The sequence below is a fragment of the Protopterus annectens genome, chromosome 2.part0 (assembly GCF_019279795.1).
Source record: "Protopterus annectens isolate FY-2018-M chromosome 2.part0, PAN1.0, whole genome shotgun sequence".
Classification (NCBI taxonomy): domain Eukaryota; kingdom Metazoa; phylum Chordata; order Ceratodontiformes; family Protopteridae; genus Protopterus; species Protopterus annectens.
The window spans coordinates 805,089,729-805,112,531 of NC_056728.1; the positions used below are offsets into that span (position 1 = coordinate 805,089,729).

At 40.8% G+C, this 22,803-nt stretch overlaps 1 protein-coding gene across 2 annotated transcripts in view; it reads left to right on the forward strand.

Annotated features, from left to right (window-relative positions):
• Window positions 1-22,803, forward strand: part of PTPRD (protein tyrosine phosphatase receptor type D) — a 6,523,893-nt gene that overhangs the window by 5,560,091 nt on the left and 940,999 nt on the right. The window lies entirely within an intron of this gene.

Here is a 22,803-nt window from a genome sequence, read left to right on the forward strand (position 1 = left end):
TCAGCAATCCCAGTCACAGCCACACAGCACTTCTGACACCATGTCGTGTTCTATTTGCTTTAGCAAGAAGACGCGGGACAAACATGTGCCGTTGCTACCAGGTCAACCTTTATTGACATAATCCAAAACCCCCACAACATTCCTGTCTCACAGTACTTACGTCATCCACCCCCCCCGCCACCAAAGAACATTAGCTCAGGCACGATAACTCAGTCCATTGAATACACCACAGTCTACAACTAAATTCTTTTTTAAATGACTGTTAAGGCTTTATTTATTTCCTTATGCAGACATCTGTTCTAGCTGGTGCATCCCTATAATTCTTCAAGCATCTGGTTCTCTGGAATGTCCATGGTGCATTTCTGGACTTTTTAAAGATCTAAACTGTCAAAGGTAACTCCCATATCATCCCATCAGCTTCTGTTTCATCTTCAATCAAATCCTCTTGCTGCTACGACAAGTACACTCTACTCAGTGCATGGGCAATATGCATCACCATTCCTGGTTTATAACACTAAAAATCAAAGATTTGCAAATAGAATGACTTTTTCTGCAGTCTTGGTGGTACCTTGAGCAAGGGCATCCTAAATCCACTTTGCAATGGCTTAAGTTATGTCTCTACCACCACTTGTGTCACAACCATATACTGAAGTTAGTATTTTTTTTTTCTATTTGTGGATACCATTTCTTTGCATTGATATAAGCCCTAGACATATCTAGCTGTTTTGTCTTTCTCTATGATCACTGCACCAATTCCATTCTGGCTGACAACTAGTTGTAACTTGACTGACTCATGTAAAAGAATTTCAGTGCAGTTTAGGCAAGTGTGTTACTGTTTAAGTATTTCATCACTTTTTTTGTCTTACCCTCAGTTCTCAACTATAGTGTATTGCACAATTATTATCAGTGGTATTTTTATTTCTAACACTCAGTAAACTTATAATTAAGTGGTCTCTCTAGTCCTTGTTTGTCCTCTGGTATATATATTTATAATAAATCCCTCTCATCATCTGGATTTGGCCCATCTAAAGTTAGGATATTACCTAAAAACTTCACTTGTTTCATTCTGATTTCATACTTTCACTTTTTCATCTTGAAGTTGTGCTGTCTCATTGTGTTCATCAACTGTACAAACTTTTACCATGCTGTTCAGTGATTTTACTTCATACTAACTAGTAGATCATCAGTCTGCATTCACAAAATCTTCACATCCTTTGATCATTTCCACCACAGCTCGCTGAAACACTTCTGGTAGTCAGGAAATATTAAATGAATTTCTTATATATCTACACCTTTCCAAGTGTGTTATATATAGACAGCATGGAGGTCTGCTAATCACATGTAGTTTGTAAAATCCCTGGTTTGCATCTTACATAGGAAAAAAATATTTTGCATTAGGCATTGTAGAAGCTGATTTTTCTACTGTACAAAGTAAATAGTGCTTCCATTTCAGAGTTGTTTAAAGGCCTTGCATGGCTATGCAGATTTGACTTGTATTTGGGTTCACACATTTATCTGTGCCGCCTTCCCAGTTATTAGGTTATTTTTTTTGTTTCTTAGTCACATACATTCTCTGCATTCTATTCAGTTCCTTTTCAGTTCTACTCCTTTGAGCTGCACACACATTTCTTGAAGCATCTACTGCTTGTAAAATTTAAAAAATTATCTGAACATGTTGTTCCTGTAGGAAGTTTCTCACACCAATAATAATCAGTACTCCAAATAAGTAAATCATCACAATGCACAGCATTTCCTTTATGTCTGCACTTGTAGGTTGATATAAACACATCACAGAATAAATTTCTAACAAGTAAAGTAACCAAGAAAGTCTGATGCTTTCATTTGAGCTGTCTGAAAATAAATATTTTATTTCTTATTTTATATTTACAAATCAACAACTTCTAACCATCTGTTTGTTTTGCTTTTTAGTTTATTCACGCTCAGATTCATTTGTTCATATATTTTGGGAAATATTACATTGGATGCTGACTTGTTTAAAATGCAGTGCCTCGATTATTAATTTTCAGTTTTTGTCAGATTTATGACGTGTCCCATTCACACAGACTTTTTGATTAGCTTGTTTTTCCCTCTGTACCTCTAGTTGTGATTGCCAAGCCTTCTACTGTTGCTTTGTAATCCACTAGTCCATTTGTTCCCATAGCGAAAGCTAAGATCTGAAAGTGATGCTGTTACTTGTGGTGAAAATCAGGGAGCTTTTTTTTAACGTCCAAAATCTCAAAACTGTATCTGTGACTTTTGCTAGTGCTTGTAAGGGAGAACAGATACATGTTTCAACATTTGCCATTTCTGTTTGAATTGCTCAGTGACGCCCAAGGAAATCACAGATCTTTGTTACGGACCAGCTGTGATCCCTCTCCTCAAAGTGGGCAAGCCATCATCAGTCCCTGTATTCCCAACACCCTACAAAAGCATCAGGTCCTCCAGTGCGATAAAGCACTGACCATTCCCTAAGTCACAAACACAGGTCATCTTTGAGTAGTCAAAGCTTCTTTCCTTTAAGTCACAAATACAGGTCATCTGGAAATAATCAAAGCTTCATTCCTTTAAGTCACAAACCCAGGTCATCTGGGGAGCAGTCAGAGCTTTATTCCTCTAACTCACAACCTCAGGTCATCTGGAATACTCAAATATTTATTCCCCTTAGTCACAAACTCTGTTCTTCTAGGAGCAGCCAAAGCTTTATTACTCTAAGTCACAAATTCAGGTAATCTGAGGAGCAGTCAGAGCTTAATTTTTCTAGGTTACAGAGCTGGTTTGATTTTTTTTTTTGTTCCTTCTGTAACATCCCCTTGCTTTGCATTTCCTCTTTCAGCTTTTGCTTTTTGCCAAAGGGAACACATCTACAAACTTTTGTTCCACAGCATGGAAATTTTCTGACTAAAAACTTTTTTCATTTTCCTTTATATATCTTAGCAAAATTATTTTTAATGTAAAAACGTTTTCCATTTTCCTTTATAGATCTTAGCAAAATTATTTTTCATGCTATGGCTTCTATTTAACTTACATGCTGGCAATTTTATTTACCATGTTTATAGATGCACATTATGTACATTATATTTATGCCATATTTTGCATACTTGCCATGGCTAACATTCTTGTTGTCGTTGCAGTCTTGACTCATTCCTATTTCTTTTTTTTGTAATGTTTTTTTCAACTCATATGTAACTTGCACATTTCTGATTTTTTAGTCATCTTTCCCGATTTTGAACTGTAATTTCACCTGCTCAGCAAAAATGTTGCTTTATTTAACATTGTCTTCTTTTCTTAACAGCCTGGTCCATATCTGGCCATTCCTTATACTGGACATTGTTTTATTATTCAGTTCATTCCATCAGTGAATCATGTGACTTGCAGCCTTTTGCTTGATTTTTTTTTAACTCAGTAATGTAAGCAATCTATAGGTTCTGCTAAACACACTGTCCTTGTGAGAAACAGTAATCTGATAATAATATTCTTCCTTGGCATACAATTCCTGTGCATTACAGTACTCTCCCTTCCTCTCAGAACTCATAGGTATTGTTATGTTTTAGGGATTCTTTACCTGCAACATGCAAAATAGTAGTGCATGGCATTTTGTCTGCCCTTTGGAAATTCCACTTGCATTCAAAAATAAATCAAATTTCTGGGTCCTCGGCTTCCATTGTTTTGCTGTGTTGCCCTGCAGCAAATGATTGCCTATTGACTAAAGCTGCACAGTTTCTCACTGGAAGATGAAACAACTTTTGAGAGCTTCACAGTCAATTACTTATGACAGTTATATCAGATATTCAATAATGGAACAGGCATATATTTAGGTGCTGACAGATGTGTCACCATTTATTTTAAGATTGGATAGTTGTAGGCAAGCTTAAAGGTATGATACCAAATGTTCCACAGCCTTGTCAAATATGACACTGTATAAAACATTACTATCACAAAAGAGGGGTTCAGTACTTTACAACGTGGTCCCTCAGCCATTCTAAATTTCATAATTCTCAGCAGAAAAAAATCATGTTAAACCAAAAGATTCTTCCATAGAAAGTCCTTAATTGCTAGCTGTGTTGTAAAGATTATATTTTTGGACAGCTGAAAACATTTACAGATCCGCTTCTCCTAGGGAAAAAAAAACTATGGATTATGGCAACCACATATCCAGGAAAGGTCTTCAGTCAGACATTTTGGAGTTTTTGGTCAGTCAGTGTGAACTCAGCAACTGGAAAGCATCTCGACACTACACTAAAGGAGTGAGGTAAATGTGTTCCTCAAGATAAAGGGATAGAAGATAATCAGAAACCACTTAGCAGTGCAGGATTGCTGCTTTTATAGTATTTCTGTCTGCCATGTGTTTCCTTTCAGCACCATCCCATACCATGCTTTCTGCACATGTTTGCAGTTACAGTTCAGCTCCTTTTTGCTTTTATATAGTTCTGAGTTCCAGCTCATGTTGTCAGTTTTGTTGGTTGCACCTGTTTTTACAATAATATCTTTGATGTTGCTCCCACAAGGTGCCCTCTACCCTGATGTTGCTTTGGATACAGTTTATTTGTGATCCTTTCCTCCTGAATATAAAGAAGATGCACCTGTTATAGCTTCTTTGTGCGGTAGGCCAACTGTACAAAACTAACTTAGGTTACTAACTCTTACGGTTTGAGCTGCATGAAACAGGATGCCGTTTTCTTTCAGATGTGAGACATAGGCTGCAAATGACAAGGTTAAGCTTACAAATGGCAGAAGATAAACAGCAATTCAAATGTCTTGGTTATTGTGCATGACTGCATGAATTAATCCATTAAATAACACATTTAACGTGCATGATTTCATTTAAAGGCATATCTTATATTTTGCAGTTATAAGAACATTAAATATTGTAGTACAAACTCTGTTAGAATGGAAGTGTTTTGTAGCATGAGTATTGTAATCTAATTTTCAGTCATAAGTAAAATTAAGTCAATATCTTTAACCTGTACTTTCCTTTTTTTAAACAGTTAAAGTGTATAAAATGGGATTAATGTATTGTTTCAGCACAACGATAACAAAAATTATGTTGAAGTTTACAGCAAAATGAAAATAATACATTTCTTTGATCCTGTCATCAAGAACCATATTGTTTCTACAGATAAGAGAGCCCTGTGTTCCACAGTGCATTTTTTGGCCAGTCCTGCTATATCTCATCACTGAAAAGCTTATGTAATACTGCCCAACTCCAAGACCTAGCAGTATAAAGGCCTGTGGCCTGGGTAACCTGTGATCGAATAGGGACTCGGGCACTGGATGATCTGAGTGGGGGGATGTGGGTGTACATGGTTGGCACCAGCTCATCTGTCTTGGGGTGCAGTCTAGACTGTAGTATTGTTCACACCTACAGGAGAGCCAGGTGATATGACATGCAGCATTGTGGGCCAGGGGATAGCCACACTACAGAGAAGTGTACCACCTGAGCCATGGAGGTTCATCATATGTAAAACAGCAGTAGCAGAAGTTACTGTCAAAAATGAGAGGGAGTTGGATACATAAATCAAAACAGCCCTTCACCACAGCAGATGATGACCTACTCCAGTACCTGACTCTTACCTGTAAGGGAAGTTAATAGATCTGTGAACTATCATGCCATAGAGGAACAACCCTGCCTCAACTGAGAACAAATGCGCCATTGGGTTCTCACCCTGATAGGGAATAACCTTTCACAAAGGGGAATGAATCTCATTTATTTCCAAAGGGGAATGAATGAGCCTTGGCTGTTGTCTCAAAGAGGCATTAATGTTTGTATAGAGCAGCTGAGCAGGGGGCTTGATGATAAAGTGAGATGGAGACCCCCAAAAATTTTAAAAATAAATGTTGAATAGTGTTACTAGATAGCAGCGCATTACAAAGAAGGATATGTTGTACGATATGATGTCCTGACTGAAATCATTATTGCAGTATTCCTAATCAGTTGGTTATCACAACTGACATCTGGCCGGGTTACCAAAGTTTTACTTTCCTAACGTGACTTTGTCTCATATGTGTAGGGATATATAGGTGGACTTATGAACATGATTCCATTGAGGAACCTGCCTTTGCCTTTCTAGAGTGTTTTTCTTGCTGATATTAGATGTCAGCTAGGAGGAATAAGTGCAGTAGGCAAATCCCATGATATTAGATGTCATCTAGGAGGAGTAAGTGTGAGTACAGTAGGCAAATCCCATACAAAGACTTGCATACCCGGTGTCTTTTCTGCTTAGGAGTGGAACATGACTGCAAGGCCTGTTTCATTTGCCAGTCATTTGTACTTAAGATGTCCAAATCTTGTTTGTTCTTGCTCCATACTTTTCTTGAGATTCAAAGTCTGAAATGGTTGGCTGACTCCAAGATGTTGGATTCTGCCTCCCCAGACATACCCCTACTGCTTAAAAAAAGCTTAGAAGACCTAGGCCAAAGATTCAACCCACTCTTTCAGATTCCAGTGTACCTGCTAAGGTTTCTAATTTGCAGTATTTCCAATTCCAACTCAGATGTCCTCTATTGAGACCCTACTCAAAGTCATTATGGCATCAGAAGATCATAAGACTGTGGAATCCTATGAAAAAAATAAACTAAGAATTATCATTTCTGAGGGCCCTAAGGCAATACCCCTGATTATAGTTAGGGAAGAGATCTCAGGTAAACTTACGGAGGTACATCAGCAATCTGAACCACTGTGATTGGTTCAGGCCAATGTCATGCCAAAAAAAAAGCACCAAAAAACTAAACATCTAATTCCTCCTCCTCCCTGTACTCATCCTTCTAAGGAGAAACAATGGACAGACTTTTCTCAATGCTTGCTCAAGGCTGTTTTGACCATAAAGCCTCCCTCTTTTTCTTCACAGCCACAACCACCCACTCCTCAGATGGCTGCTGTGGAGCCATCTTCCTCTGAAGATGAGGAGGCTTCTGATTCTGACCATTCCTATTCCTCACAAATCCATTCTCCTGGCCATGTCCCTTCTGATGGTGAAGACTCCCTTTCTCCTGACTCTGCTATGGAATAAGCCTCTTTTAGAGGGGCATTATTTAACATGATGAAGCATTTTGAATAAGAGCCTAGGCGGATTCCCGAACCTCAGAATAAAATACTACAACCTCTTGGAATTGGGTAACCCTGCCCCCTACCTAGATCCTGCATTTCAGTCCAAGTCTGCTACCCATGACTCTCATCCCCCTGCTCCCAAAAGGCCTGTCAGATTTTATAAAGTCCCCAATGATCTTAAGATTTTGTTTAAACATCCTGTGGTGTATGCCTCAGCGATATCTCTCTCTCTTTTGACAAACCTTCCACGCTCCTTCCTAATGCCAATGCTCTCCCTTCAGACAAAGTTAGCAGGGCTATGGACAGGTAGTAAAAAAGTGTATACTTCCTCTGCTCTGACATTCCAAGCTATCAGTTACCAAACCCAAATGTCCAAGTAGTTGATATCCATTCTCAGTGTCTTAAACAAGGTAGTTGTAGATTCACAAGGGACTGATTCTAAAGAGCAGATGTTATCCTTACTTAATCAGGCTGCACAAATTGTCAGACATAATATTAAATGCAATTATGATGCTGTATAGGCCTCATCTAGAGCAGCTGCTACAGGCTGTGGCCTCTACAAGTATGCATCGTTGCACAATCAATCCATACCACAAGACTTGAATGCAAAAATCATAAATTACCCTTTAGACAATAACCTCCTGTTTTGTCCTCAAGCAGCCAATCTTTTAAAACACTCATTGAGCAAGGAAAAACCATGAAGGACTGCAGACAGCTTCTATTAACCTCAGTACCCAGACGAGATCCTGGATCCAATCAGAAGGCCCCCAGAAAGATATTCCCAGAGAACCCACAGAGACATTCTCTTCTAGGATGCCTCCCTTTGGGGACAAATCTCTGTGACTATCTAGAAAGTCCCCACTACACCCTGCTCCAGCCCTGCCCCTTTCAAAAAATCTAACCTAGGCAATATCTGTCTGGAAAAAATTACCTCAGACTAATTGGTACTTTCTAATACAAAAAAGGGTTATGCCGTTTCTTGGATGGAAATACCCCCCCCCCAAAAAAGGCATACCTCTCCCTCCCCAAAACCATGACTCCAGCCATCTGATGGGAATTACAGACACAAGGCATGATGGACTCATTGCATAAAGAATTTGTGGGGAAAGGCTTCAATCCCAGAATCTTTCTAGTTCCAGGAAAAAAAAGTCAGTGGAGACCCACACTTGATCTCTCATTACTAAACACTTTTCTAAAATTGCCTACCTTAAAAATGCTCTCCCTGAACACTTTACTACCATTCATTCTGCCTCCGGCTTTCCTAGCATCTGTAGAGCTAAAAGAGCCCTATCTCCATATTCCAATTCATCCCAAACCCCACAAGATGTTTCTCAGGTTTCATACTGGGTCAGAGCCTTGCAGATTACTTTCACAGCCTTGCCTCCCTCAGCCACTGCTCAGCTAGGCAGATACTAATGGCCTCAGGATTCATTGCAGCATCTATCCCAACCCTCCTACATATGAGGAAAATCCAGTGTGGTACTTGAAAAAAGTTTGGTACCAACACTCTCACCCTCTAGACACAGTAATTCTTCTATTACCTTGTCTCAAAAGAGAATTCTCATGGTGGAAGGACCAGCTGAAACTCACCCAAGGAATTCCGAATCCAAAAACAGTCGTGGCAACCATATTTGAAAGCTATAAATACTTTATTACATTTACATGAAGCGCTTTTCGTTCAAAGCTTATACTCGAACTTCATCAGATGTATAAGCTTTGAACGAAAAGCGCTTCATGTAAATGTAATAAAGTATTTATAGCTTTCAGCTATGGTTGCTATGATTGTTTTTGGGATTCAGAAGTTTTATTTGTTTGTATTGTCACCCCAGGACTTCCCTTAACTCCCCTTCAGCTTTAGGAAATATACACGAATGCCTCAGATGAGGCATGGAGGGCCTGGTCAGGGACACACTGACTACAGGACAGATGGCAGACAAAGGAACACTTCAGCTTGTAGGAGTTGAGGGCCCTCATCCAAGCTCTTTAAGTCTTTTCTCATATCTGGAGACAGGTTCCCTATGAGTGTTCACACATAACACTTGAGTCAGGTGGTACATAAACAAGCAAGGAGGGACCAGCTCTTAATAATTGTGCAGACCGGCACAGACCACCTGTGACACTGCCACACAGAAAAGCATGTTGTTAGTAACCACATACATCCCATCACAGGACAATGTGTTGACAGGTGCATTAAGGAGGACATTGGAGGATCCTCGTGAATGAATCTTCAACTGACAGGTTTTCCTGGACATCCTTCTCCACTGAGGGACACCTCAGATGGATCTGGTTGCATCAGAGACCAACAAAAATCTGCTTATCTTTTGCAACAAGGGACCTTACCCCTCAACTAGGAGGACAGATGCTTTCACATGAGAGTTCTTCTAAAGGCCCAAAAAGAAAAAAACAAAACTCTTGCTGGCACCTCCCTTTTGGTCAAGATAGCATTGGTTGTCTCTTCTTTTTCATCTAACCAGGGGCAACTGCTACAAACTGCTACTACTGGCAGATCTCATCACACAGCAGAAAGGGTCAGTATTACACCACAACATGTCATCCCTAAACCTAACCCTGTGAAAGATCGGGTTCTAATTCCTTACAGGCACCACTTCTGTGAATATGTAATTAAGGTTCTTCAGGAAGACAAGGGACCCATCTCTCAAAAGTCCTAAATAGCCAAATGTAAGAGATTTTCCTTGTGGTGCCTACCACAAGAATAGGCAGGACCATTCAGGACCTTCCCCTTCAGCTCTGAGAATCACCCATTGATTAGGAATGCTGTAACAGTAATTTCAGTCAGGACATAGTACAGTTGTGTAAGAACTTGGCATATCAGTAGCTGTCCAATTGTTTTCTGCTGCAGCATTCCTTCCCACCCTCCTACTCCTTACATTCATTTTCTAATCTCTCTCTCTCTCTCTCTGTCTATCTCTCTCTCTGTCTATCTCTTCTACCTTTGCTCCTATCCTGTGGGTAGCATCCTAGAACTGTGGAAGCTTCTTTGCCAATTCAGCCTTCTCCCCTTTTAGCTGAGTAGTCTGTCAGAGGTATTCAGGCCACTGAACTGGAGCTAGTTTGAAGAATTATGCATGTACATACACTCATGGTAGTGTAAAGCTTTTGGACCCCAGCCAGAAATCAGCAGTGATAAGCCATTGATTAGGAATACTGCAAGAGTGATTTGATTAGTAGGACATCTATCATTATGCTAAGTTTTTACACTAATGTACCTTCTGGAATTTTTGTGATTGGGTATTGGTAATCAGAATAGCAGTATCTTCATTAAAAAAGAGGTAGTCCTGTTTATGAAACTGGAAAGGTGTTGCAATTATTTGCTTAATAGCTCTCAAAAGCTATGGCTTTCAGAAGGAACTGTATTTCACAGTCAGAAAAAAAACAAAAAGCCAGACTCTATAAAGGCTGTATGCCGAGGCGTTAAGAAGTCTGTGAGTTTTATTAAAAGAAATTTTTGGCAAAAGTTCTGGCGTTTTGTGACACATTAGCTGGTTGGGATTATCTGGCTTTTCTGTTTTTTTTCTGGTTGTTTTTATCAATTTGTATTTGGACTATGATATTGCTATATTTCAGTCAGCATGGAACACTCTGGAGTATCCAAACATTAATTTTAAGGAAGTGGTAGGCACATGTAGGAGCATTATTCTCTGAGTGTGCTCCCACATTTTAAATTTACTAGAACCATGCATGAAATTCTATTAAGTGTATGTTCTTGATTTACCCTCATATGCTTCTGGATATTCCCTCCTAAAGTCTGCTTATCATGATCCACTAAACTTGCCTTTTTCCTAGTTTTTACCCAGTTATTCCCAACATTCAGAGGCTTTTAATACCTAATATATGCCTGTGATCTCTTATTCAGGGAGACTTGATCCGTCATCCAAAGGTCTATTCTAATTTGATAACTTTGGCTAAGGCACAAAAGCAACAGTTCTAGTGATTTAAGGACTTACAGCTACTGCAGTTCTTTTACCAGAGAAGTGATGTCAGAATTGATTCTCATGACCAGTTCCATAGTATAAACCCTTTCTGAGCTAATAATTTCCCAAGCAGAATGTGGTCCATGCAGCTTACACAAACTATGTCATACTTCCAAGACTGATTTGCCAGTGTGTGATATCAGGAGGACAGTTTTATGTTGAATGCACTGGACATCCCCTGCTGGCCTGTGTTCATGTACATTGTATAGGATTTCAGTGTGTAGCCATGACAACTCAGAGATAGCAGGTCTGACTATAACTTACAGACAGCTTGAATACAAAGAGGCTATTTTGAAAAGTTTCCAAGGATGTTTATTTGCCATCACTTTAGAAAAGTAGCCTGGGTGTACCTCTCTGTGAATAAATGACCTTCCTCTGCATATGTACCCATAGCAGTGCTGACACAAACGTTGTGGAGCCTGTAATGCTGTGTCTCAGTCTCTGAGTAGACTCATTTGTATTATCATTGTGAGAATGTATAAACATGGCAGTCAGAGACTGAATGCACGTGTGCCAAAGCCAGTAGTGCCCAGATGTTTTTAACTTATTACAGCCGAGTGATGCCTCCAGGTGCATCTACAGTTACCTCCTACTGCTCCTCTAGGCGTCAAATATTACTTGTGCATACTTGCATTAATAATTCCAAAATCATGCTACATACAAGGTGTCAGAATATTTTATCTTGAAGCATACATGATGCTAAACACAATTATATTGATATTTGACCTCTGTCAATGAGTATTTATTAGAACTGTACCCACTATGAGTTAAAGGTACACACTCAAAAGACTTGTACTGGAAGACAAATTAATAAATTTACTTTCAGTTCTCATTTTTTTTATAGCAGTATGTGCCTTTAAATAAATGATGTGTAATATTTAGTAATTAATTTAATTAATTTATTGTATATAAGCATAGCGTCTTGGGACAGCAATTTGTCTGATGAAGTGCAGGCACTGGGGTTGCACGAAAGCGCTCACATTAATAAAAGGTTTAGGATTTGGATTTGGATTTTAACAGCTTGCTCTCCTTTTTGGTGTTTGACTTGTACTGGGGAATGAGTTAATTAAATGTTGTATTTTATTTCCACACTGGATTGCAAACAATGCAGACTGACTGTAGCTCTCATAACCTCCCTAGTTGCTACTGTGTATGTTATTGTATACAGACTCAAGCTGAAAACAAAGTGATTGCTTACTAAATTTAGTGTTCCAATAACATTAATTCCTGTGATTATCCAAATGGAAGTGCTGTAGTATAACTTTTAAAGGAGTTCATTCTGAAGGGAGATAAGTCTGAAATAAATGAAAAGAGCTAAAAACATCAGCTGCCACACACCTGAATTAAAGTACTGATGTTCATCGTGTTATACTGCTGCAGTCATCACACTTGGGTTATCTGCCGTCAGGCGGTCCCGCAGTCGGCCGAATCCCAAAGTCCTGGTCCGGCGTCAGTTGTCGTCTCTTCTTCCCTGACGTCAGTGCGACAGGGGTATAAAAGAGGCAGCCGACGCCATTTTCTTCAGTCTTTCTTGCCACGCGGTGCCCGAAGCAGAAGCAGTTCGCAAGTGCCGGTCGGCAAGCTCCTGAGATTTTCGAATCGAATTTCAGCCCGAAGTCTTCTTTAAAGCTAAGTACCCCGTTGGGGAAACTTTTCTTGCCTCAGTCCGATGTCAGACAAAGTTAACAATTGTATTTCTTGTGGGAAGCAAATACCTCATAAGGATTTTCATTCTTATTGTATTCCTTGCCTAGGCCTAGACCACGACGTCTCGGGTTGTCGGTTTTGTGCTAGGTTCAACAAACGTACAATCAAGTGTCAGGCAGATTTTGCCCGGCATTATTTTGGCAGAAAATTTAACTATAGCATGTCGTCGGATCAACCGACATCAGCAATGATTAAAAAACGTAAGGATAAGGACAGGCAGCCAAGACCAGATACCGAGGCCTCAGCAAGGCCTGCCGCCGGTTCTCCGGTTTTCAGCGAGGCACCTACGCAGCCCCTGACTACCGCTGATTTAGAAATTCCGACGGCCTCCCAGACCGACTCAGCTGGGCCTCAGGATCCGGTTCCATCTCTCCCCATGGACGCCAACCCTGACGGTGATCCGGAGATTTTGGACAGGCCTTCGGTTTCTGAAGGTGTTTTCAAACCGACTACTATCTCTATAAAGTCTTATGCTAATCTTAAAACCCCCTTAAAAGTCAGGAAACTGGGTCCATAGATCCCACCACAGGCCCCTATGCCTAAACAACAGATGCTTAAGATGGCTGAGGATTTAATTACCCTTATCAGGGGTTCCCAACCCCCTCCTGACAAAAGGCCTAGACTGGAGGAAGATTATCCTTCCTCTGACCAAGTATCCATTTCTTCAGCTAACTCTGAGGACCAGGATTACCCCTTCCCTCCTTATGAAGACTCAGATGCTGAGGAGTCCATTCCCTCTGTCTCCCCCCCTGAAGACTACTCTTTTGGGGAAACTTTACACACCATGAGGGAACACTTCCACTGGGAAGGCCAAGATTACTCTGACTCCAAGAAAAGACTCCGTGAGTTTCTTCTTCTTCCACAGCATAGACCCCTTGCAATTCCTCCAGTTTTAGACATTTTGGATGATGTTTACACTGAATCTAGTCTAAACCCAGATTCCTTACCTCCTGCACCAGCTAAACCAGACAGATACTATCGGGTTCCTGATACTCATAAGTTTCTATATAAAAGCCCTGCTGCTGACCCCAAAACCATTTCCCAGGGTCCCAAGGGGGTTAAGGCCTCTACTGCTAAGAATCCACTACCTTCTGAAAGAGATTCCAGTGCATTAGAAAGATGGGGGAAGAAAGTGTATATGTCTGCCACTTTGGCCATGAGGGCCTTAAACTGCCAATTCCACATGCTGAAATACCAGCAGTACTTGATTGCACAGTTAAAGCAGAAAATGATCCCTCACACAGATCAACCTGATTTCAAAGAGATGCAGGATTTGCTGCATGCAGCAGAACTGGTGGGAAAGCATACCTTACAGTGTGGTTTTGATTCATTGAAAGCCTCATGTAGAGCAGCTGTCACAGGGTCTGTAATATGTAGACATGCTTGGCTAAAAGAGCAAGCCTTACCAGAACATGTCAAAGCGAAGTTATTGGATGCTCCACTGTAGAAAGATGTGCTATCTGGTGTCAAAGCAGAGGAAGTTTTAAAGAAAATGGAAGAAAAGGAAAAATCTATGCAGACAGTTAAAGATTTTTTACAGGTACAACCTCCTCGCTTCAGCAGAAACTGGCCATCAAAAAACTGGTCCTTTCCTACATCAGACAGACCCCAAAGGGGTAGATACAGACGCCCAAGGGGCAGAGGCCAGCCACAAGGTTCTTTCAGGCCTAGACAAAGGCATACAACAACTCAAAGAGGTGGAGATGAAAGATCTCAACCCTTCAGGGTTGGACAGAGGCACAAACGCAAATTTCAGCTGTCATGGATATGAAAGCAATTCAAAACGTACCTACAAAGGAGCAAGGTCAAGGTTTTTACTCAAGACTATTTCTAGTACCAAGAAAAGACAAAGCCTGGAGACCCATTTCAGACCTCTCAATTTTAAACACATACCTGGAGGTACCCAAATTCAAAATGCTCACACTACAGCAGCTTCTTCCCATGCTGGGCAAGGAGTCTTGGCTGGTAACAGTGGACCTCAAAGAGGCATACCTGCATGTCCCTATCAGACAAGATTGCAGAAGATACCTCAGATTTTTGGCAGGTACAACGCATTATCAATTCTCTGCATTACCCTTTGGCTTATCTACTGTGCCCAGAGTATTTACGAAATGCCTGGCATCAGTAATTGCATACTGCAGACAACGAGGAATACAAATTTATCCATATCTGGACGACTGCCTGATCCAAGCGGACAGCAAGGACATTCTAGTACAGCATCTGGCATTTGTAACAAAGCTGCTCAGTTGCCTAGGGTACACAGTAAACAAAAAGAAGTCAAAGCTAATACCCTCGCAACAAATAATATTCCTGGGTGCCAGCTTAAATACAACGGCCCAGATGGTTTACCTCATGCCAGACAAACAAAAACAATTGACTCAATACTTCAAAAAGATGGCAACTTTTACCCAGCTCACTGCAAGGAAAATCCTGCAGGCATTGGGGTTCATGGCATCCTGCATTCAACTAATCCCATATGCAAAGCTGCATATGAGGAAATTACAATGGTACCTGAAAAGTGTATGGACTCAACACAGGCACAGCCTTGAAACAAGTATACCTCTCATTCCCAGCCTTCAAAAAGAGTTCCTATGGTGGGCTCAAGCATGTCAAATAAACAAGGGTCTTCCTTTCGTCTTACCTCCAGCAAACCAAATTATGACAACAGATTCTTCAGATTACGCCTGGGGAGCACACATGGCAGGACAGTGCATGCAGGGCAAATGGTCTGCAAAACAAATGCATCTACACATCAACCAAAAGGAGATGCTTGCTGTGCAAAATGCACTGACAGCCTTCAAGGACCTCTTGCATCCAGGACAACTACTGATAAGGACAGACAACACCACAGTTATGTGGTACATAAACAAACAGGGAGGAACACACTCCTACCCTTTATGCAGACAGGCAATGACCTTGTAGAAAACAGCATTGACTTACCAAGTGCAACTGCAAGCACAATTCCTGCCAGGAAAAGAAAACATATTGGCAGACGAATTAAGCAGAAATATGGCAGATCCTCACGAGTGGAGACTACACCCACAAGTATTTTCAATGATAACTCAAAGGTGGGGACGCCCAGACATAGATCTATTTGCCTCCCCCAACAACTGCCAACTACAGAAATTTTGCACAAGGACTTATCATTCTCTAGCCTGGAAAGTGGATGCCTTATCATTCAGTTGGGCAGCATTGACAGTCTATACCTTCCCACCACTACCTCTGTTGACCAACGTATTACTGAAAGTCAGATCAGAGAGACCACAAATGATCCTCATTGCTCCGGACTGGCCACGTCAGCACTGGTACCCATTACTAAGGAACTTGGCTCACAGCCCTCCATGGATCTTACCGCAATTCCCACTTCTGTTGACCCAGCAAAACTCTCAGATCCTTCACAGTCAGCTCAGGACTTTAAATTTAGCTGCATGGAGGATACCTTGAATTATCAATCATCACTTCTCTCAAAGGACGTCCTGAATGTCATTTCAGAGGCCAGGAGGCCCAGCACCAGAAAGACTTACTCAGACAAATGGAAAAGATTTTGTGCATGGAACCAGGCTAAAGGCCAAAATCCTTGGACACCAAACATTCCTCAAATCCTGCAATACTTAACTGAGATGCTACACAAAGGCCTTTCTTTCTCATCCATTAAGATCCATCCTTCAGTCATTTCAGCTCAATATAATACAGATCCTCCCATATTCTCACACCCTTTACTAAGGCAGTTTCTCAGAGGGGCTAAAAATATAAGACCCCCCAGGAAACCCCCAATGCCAGCTTGGGACCTCAACTTCATTTTAGAAAAATTAACACTGCCTCCTTTTGAACCAGCATTCTCAGCAGAACTACAATACTTGTCATGGAAAACAGCTCTGTTACTGGCTATCACCTTAGCATGCAGGCTCTCAGAACTACAGGCACTTATGGCAGTGGAACCTTTCATCATTTTCCATCAGGACAGAGTCTCTTTACAAACTAACCCTACCTTATGCCTAAGGTAGTATCCAGTGTGGCTTTGAATTAGACCATTCATTTACCCACCTTTTATCCAAACCCCAGCATAAAGGAGAAAGACTCCTTCACTCTTTGGACATTCACAGACAGCTACATTACTATTTAGATAAGACAAAGACCTTGAGAAAAATTGACCAGCTCTTTGTATAGTATGCTGCAGGTTCACAAGGAAAGGCTATTTCAAAACAGACCATCTCCAAATGGATAGCACATTGTATCCGCTTTTGCTACTCACACCATGGGAAAGCAGTGCCTGTTAATATTAGGTCCCAGTCTACCAGGGCTACAGCAACCTCAGCAGCCTTTCTCAGGGGGGTTCCAACCAAGGATATTCTGGAGGCAGCTACTTGGAGTTCAGTGCACACTTTTACCAAGCACTACCACCTTCCATTATACTCAAAAACCAGAGCTGGTTTTGCCACTGCAGTTCTGCAGGGCATCCTAGCTTCGCCTAACCCAGTTTAGTACCAGCCACCCATCCATAGCTTTGGGATTCAACCCAAGTGTGATGACTGCAGCAGTAAAACACGATGAACGTAGTACAGTTTTGTGCCTACCATAAATGTAGATGTTCGAGTGTGTATACTGCTGCAGTCCAGGTTACCCTCCCACCATCCCCTCTACATACCAGGGTGTTAGTTATAAGTCCATGTGCATCAATCACTGGATGCTCGTCTATATGGTGTATTTGCTTACAGCTAGTACTTTTGTTTATCTACTAAGGTATTTTTGCATAGTTATTTATATTGCCTTCCTAGTTGGAGGCACCTGACATCTGGGGCAAGAAAAACTGAAGTAAATGGCATCGGCTGCCCCTTTTATACCCCTGTCACACTGACGTCAGGGAAGAAGCGACGACAACCGACGCCGGACCAGGACTTTGGGATTCGGCCGACTGCGGGACCACCTGACGGCAGATAACCCAAGTGTGATGACTGCAGCAGTATACACACTCGAACATCTACATTTATGGTAGGTACAAAACTGTACTTTCTTTGTCTCAGCAGATACGCCCAAGCCACATAAACTTTGGTTTGACAGTTTATCTTGCAGTGGTTATGATATTAGGATATGTTTTCAGATACTCATAAGAAATGACAGTGAAAAGAACCAAAAAGTTAGTTGATCAAATATTCATCATGTGGCCTGGACATATTATTTTTAGTAGTTGACATTTTATAATTTGCTCCTTCTTAGAATATTATGGTGTGGCCACCCATACTGATGTGAGTTTTTAGACCAAGGTCTTTTTTACCTGTTTGATATGTACACTACTCTCACTATTTGATGCTGTTTTGCCTTATATTTTTCTTCAGTCTCCTTGCTCTTTTTTATTTACGTAGTGATGTGAGTGAGTGCTTTCAGTGAGCACCTCTGCAGAGAGTATCAGTAAACGTTCGTCATTGGTTCCCCTGAATTGTGTTAGCTGTTAACTCCTAACCTCCTAAATTAAACAGCAGTGGCCAAATTACAATGTATTTGAAGCTGTAAACAGTTTCCACAACAAATAATGAAGATTCAAAGAAAGCATTGCTTCCCTGCTTGGAAGCAGTAGTGCCTTAAATGGTAGGAGGACAGGCCAGATGGTTAGAGTATGTCAGGGACATGTTCCATCATAGTTCAGAACGAGCAGGGAAGCTGAGTGCTGGGTTGGAAAAGTATAAAAGTTTATACATTTAACCCAAGACAACATGCAAAACATGCTGTAGAGCATGCCTGGATAATATTACCTTGCAGTGCATGACGTCTGTGTAGATTGATGGGAGAAGTGATGAGGGAAAGAGGGTGGACATTGCTGGTACCATAGTAACATGGCTGAATAACCAGAAAGAGGGTATATTTTGTTGAAAAATTACTGAGAAGTGAGATGGAGATGAAGCAGCATTCTTCATAAAGAAATTGATCAAATGTGAGGTCACAAAGGAGGAGAAGCAACAGCGCCCCATAAAGGAAACAGTGGAGCAGGTAGGTCTCGTATCCTGGAAAAGTAAACTACCAGTTAAGGTAGAGGAGTGTGGTGTCCTGATGGATCAGTACAGAGTGTCATCCCTCAAGGGAGGAGGTTGGGAAAAAGGAGTGGGCCAGAGGAAGAAGATGATAACACTGAAAGGAGATCTAAATTTGTCAGGAATAGACTAAGAGATTCCAAGATCCAGACCACAGAGTGAGTGGGAATCGATTAAGATATTGGACCATGAGGGATTTAGTCAGCTAGACTAAGACCAACAGAAAGGATAGGATAGTCTGTGGTGCTAACTAAGGTAGAGGGGGTCATGCATATTCATGGGAAAGTTCTGCTAGCCAGCAGTGATCATGCAATTATCTAGCATAAATGCAAGAAGAACAAGACTACAGAGATGAACACGATGATGTGGTATTTGATTCCCATGGATTATTCTGAGGAGTGACAGTGAGTCAAACATGAGATAGAGGACAGTAATAAAGCTTTGACAATGGGTCAGGATTATAGTACTGAAGGTTATGAAGAAAGTTTTTACAGAGGGTAAAAAGGAGGAGAATGCCAGTACGGTTGGGTATCAATTTCAGCAGGAGTTAGGGCATGCGATAGTTAGAAAGGAATACATAGAGAGTTTGGGGAATATCAGTATAAGTAAACTAGTAGAAGGGCAACTAGGTAGTGAGGGCGGCAAAGGGGCAAGTTGAAATGACATTGGTGGAAAGGATATGGAAGGCAGCATAAACTTTTTATTGAACAAGAGAAACAAACCTGGCCAGCTAAGAAAAGTTGACTGTCCTTAGGCAAGATAAAGCAGTGCCATGATAGGTTTCTTGCCTGTGTCCTCAGGAACTGACCATAATGCTTTCAGATCCCTGATCAATCTTCAACTTATCACTAACTGTGGAATAGAGGACAGCAAGTGCACTGCCCTCACAGTTGGTGGGGAGAAAACATCTGTGGGACATCAGGTCAATTACGCTAGCAAAAGTCATGGATTGAATCCCAAGGAAAATACTATTTAATTTTCTGTTGGCCAGCAGCTCACATGACAGCCAACATGGATTAAGGCCACAAGGAGTTCTCACTCTAAACTGAATCTGTTTTATAACTGGGTTACAGGTGACCCTGACAGGGGAGTGCTGGTACATGGGGTGTACCTGGACATCACCAAAATTTTTAACTCAATTCCTCATAGGCAGTAGATTGGAAACCTGAAGGGGTTGGTCTAGGACCAGGAATAAGACACTGGACTAATGTATGGCTGAATGGTAGGATACAAGGGTTGTAGTGAGAAGTACAAAGTTGGCAATAAGGAAAGTAAGAAGTACAGAACCATAGCAAGTCATTTCCAAGACAAGGATGCTTTACTGTGCTTGTTTTAGACATATCTGAGAGAAGAGACAGCGAGAGCAGGATCAGCTCCTCTCTGCTGCTGTCGACACAGGCAGGTCCAGCGGAAATGGATGGAGGAGAGGTTGTGAAGAATAAAAGCAAGGATTTGGAGTAAATTATCAAATGGGCAGAAGGGTGGCAGTTCTGGTTCAATAAGGATAAATGTAAAGTATTGCCCTTGGACCAAAAGAAGCATTGACTGCAGGAGTGCAACTGATGGAAAGAGAGCAAGAAAAAATCTACATGTGAGCACAGCACAAAAGTAGCGACAGTAGTAAACAGGGTGATTCCAGAAACAAAGAGATGTTGCTTCTACTCTACCTGGTTCTTTAGCTGATACAAGTAAAGGGGGATCAATTTCCTCAAAGGAGTCCAGAGGAAAGATATCATATAGGTGCATGGGGTGAAAAGGAAAGGATATGACTGGGGACAAGAAGAGAAGTGCTGTTCTCATTAGAGGCCAGAAGAGACAGGGGGATTATCCAAGTATACAGAATTGTATAATGGAGATGTATAGCATTATCCTAAATAGGTAGGCCAGAGGGTTATTGAAGGAGGCATAGCAAATACATTGTAGAGGCTAATTACTTCTGAATCTCCAAAATATTTTCTTCCAGAGACTTTTGTACAATAAAGAAATACAGTGCAGAGCAGATGGTGGAGATGGAGTCCAGACTTGTGTTTAAGAGGGTAAGTGTCATGAAGAAAGGGTGATGAGGGAGCAAAAAATTCAGAGAAGGCAGAAAGTTAAATGCTCTTAGATGGCAGACAGCTAGGATTCAGCCAGACATTTAAGGGAAGGTAGAATTTTAAATGCTGTCAGCCAGCATACTAAATACGCTTTCTGATTCTTTCTGACATCAAACGACTGCATTTAAAAGCCAATATCATTACTAGGTAGACTGCACAGTCAGGTATATCTAGGTAATAAAGAAACATTTAATGCTTTCTTTATAAATGGTGCATTAGGGTCTTAGTAAACGGTAGGCAGAAGGACAGAAGTTCACATACACATGCACACACACCCACACACACTAACTTAAAAATATTTGCTGACACTATATTAAAAAGTATGCATAATATTGCAACAACACAAAATGGAAGGCAGGAAAGGAATCTAGGAAAGCATTGTATTTGTGGTCTTACACAAAGGCTGTTGCTTGCAGTTTTACACACATGTATACGCACACACGCACACACACACACACACACACACACACACACACACACACACACACACACACACACACACACACACACACACATGCACACACACATGCACATACACACACACACACACACACACATACACACACACACACACACACACACACACACACACACACACACACACACACTCTCACAGCACTTAAAGTTAAAGGAGGTGTACCTTGTACAACAAAGACAACTCGTGGTGTACTGTCTTGAGCCAATATGCAAAATTTTCTTTCTTTTTTTTTTTTTTTTTTTGTCGCACACCAGATGTCTGCATTTGCCACTTTTTGCATAAATAGTGTACATTTGTGAGATAAGGTAGAAAGACTTATCAGTGACAGTAGAGCTGAAAGGTGAGTCAGGTAAGTCGGGTTGGTAAATGGGCAAGAGGGTGTTTGTTTCAAATTAAAATCTATGAACATTCTGTCGTTTGCCATTTAAATGAATCTTTATGAAGGACATTTTTGTCCCTTTTCTGACATGTGCTTATGAGTGAGGTTCTCAGTAAAGTGGAGAGTGCATCACTGTTTTAATTGATTTGCACCAACTATATGGTAAGGTGCTTCTGCTTCCATTGACTTATTACATGGGTTACACTCAGGCTGGCCCCGTTGAACATGCATTTGTTTTCATTATTGATTTTTGTTGATGTGACTTGATTTTAGCCCCTGTGAGTTTCTTAAGAAATGTTACATAAATGGCAAAATTTTAACAGGATAAAAACTTTAAAATGGATACATTTCTGTGGTTGATGCTAGGACAGTAAGTAGGAACTGTTGGCTTTCATCTGCTTAGTTCTGTACATCATGAGTGAACAGAGGTGTTTTCCACAGGCAGTGTTATAAGCCCTGCCTTTTTTTTTTCATTCTGGAAGCAGCTACCAGGTTGTTATGCTGTTCAGTGCCAGCAAACTTACTGATGTCTTCCTAGGGGATTCTGATAATTAGCTGTCTTTAGTCTGCTTTTTAACCCTTATGAGGGTGTTGTATCTTGTACATTGGTGGATCCTGCCACTGAGAACGTAGCATACTTAGAAGTGCAACTGTCATCTGTGTGCCACGTTGTTGCCACTCGATTCCTGTTACATACTACTGAGTAACAAATGAAGTGGTTCATGCTCCATTCTTTGTCAGAAAATGTTCTTCTTGGTAGACACAGCCTGTACATTCAGTTATGCCTTTGAAGTTAAGAAGTATTGATAATATTTACACAATCACCTGGGATTAAAACTAATTTACTTTGTAGCTCATATGTGTTTGTCCAATGAAAGTATATATTTTTGTGTGGTTGTTTTCCTGCCTGTAGACTACTTGGTATGCTGACATTTTAGGGTATTCTCTGCATTATTTTAATTACTTTTAACTACTAAAAACCCTACTATTTATTTCCTACTGTTCCGCTCATCACCATAGTAACATTTCCTTCTGCTATACCTCGCAGGTGTTATTATTTTGAACTCTTGAAACATACTGCAT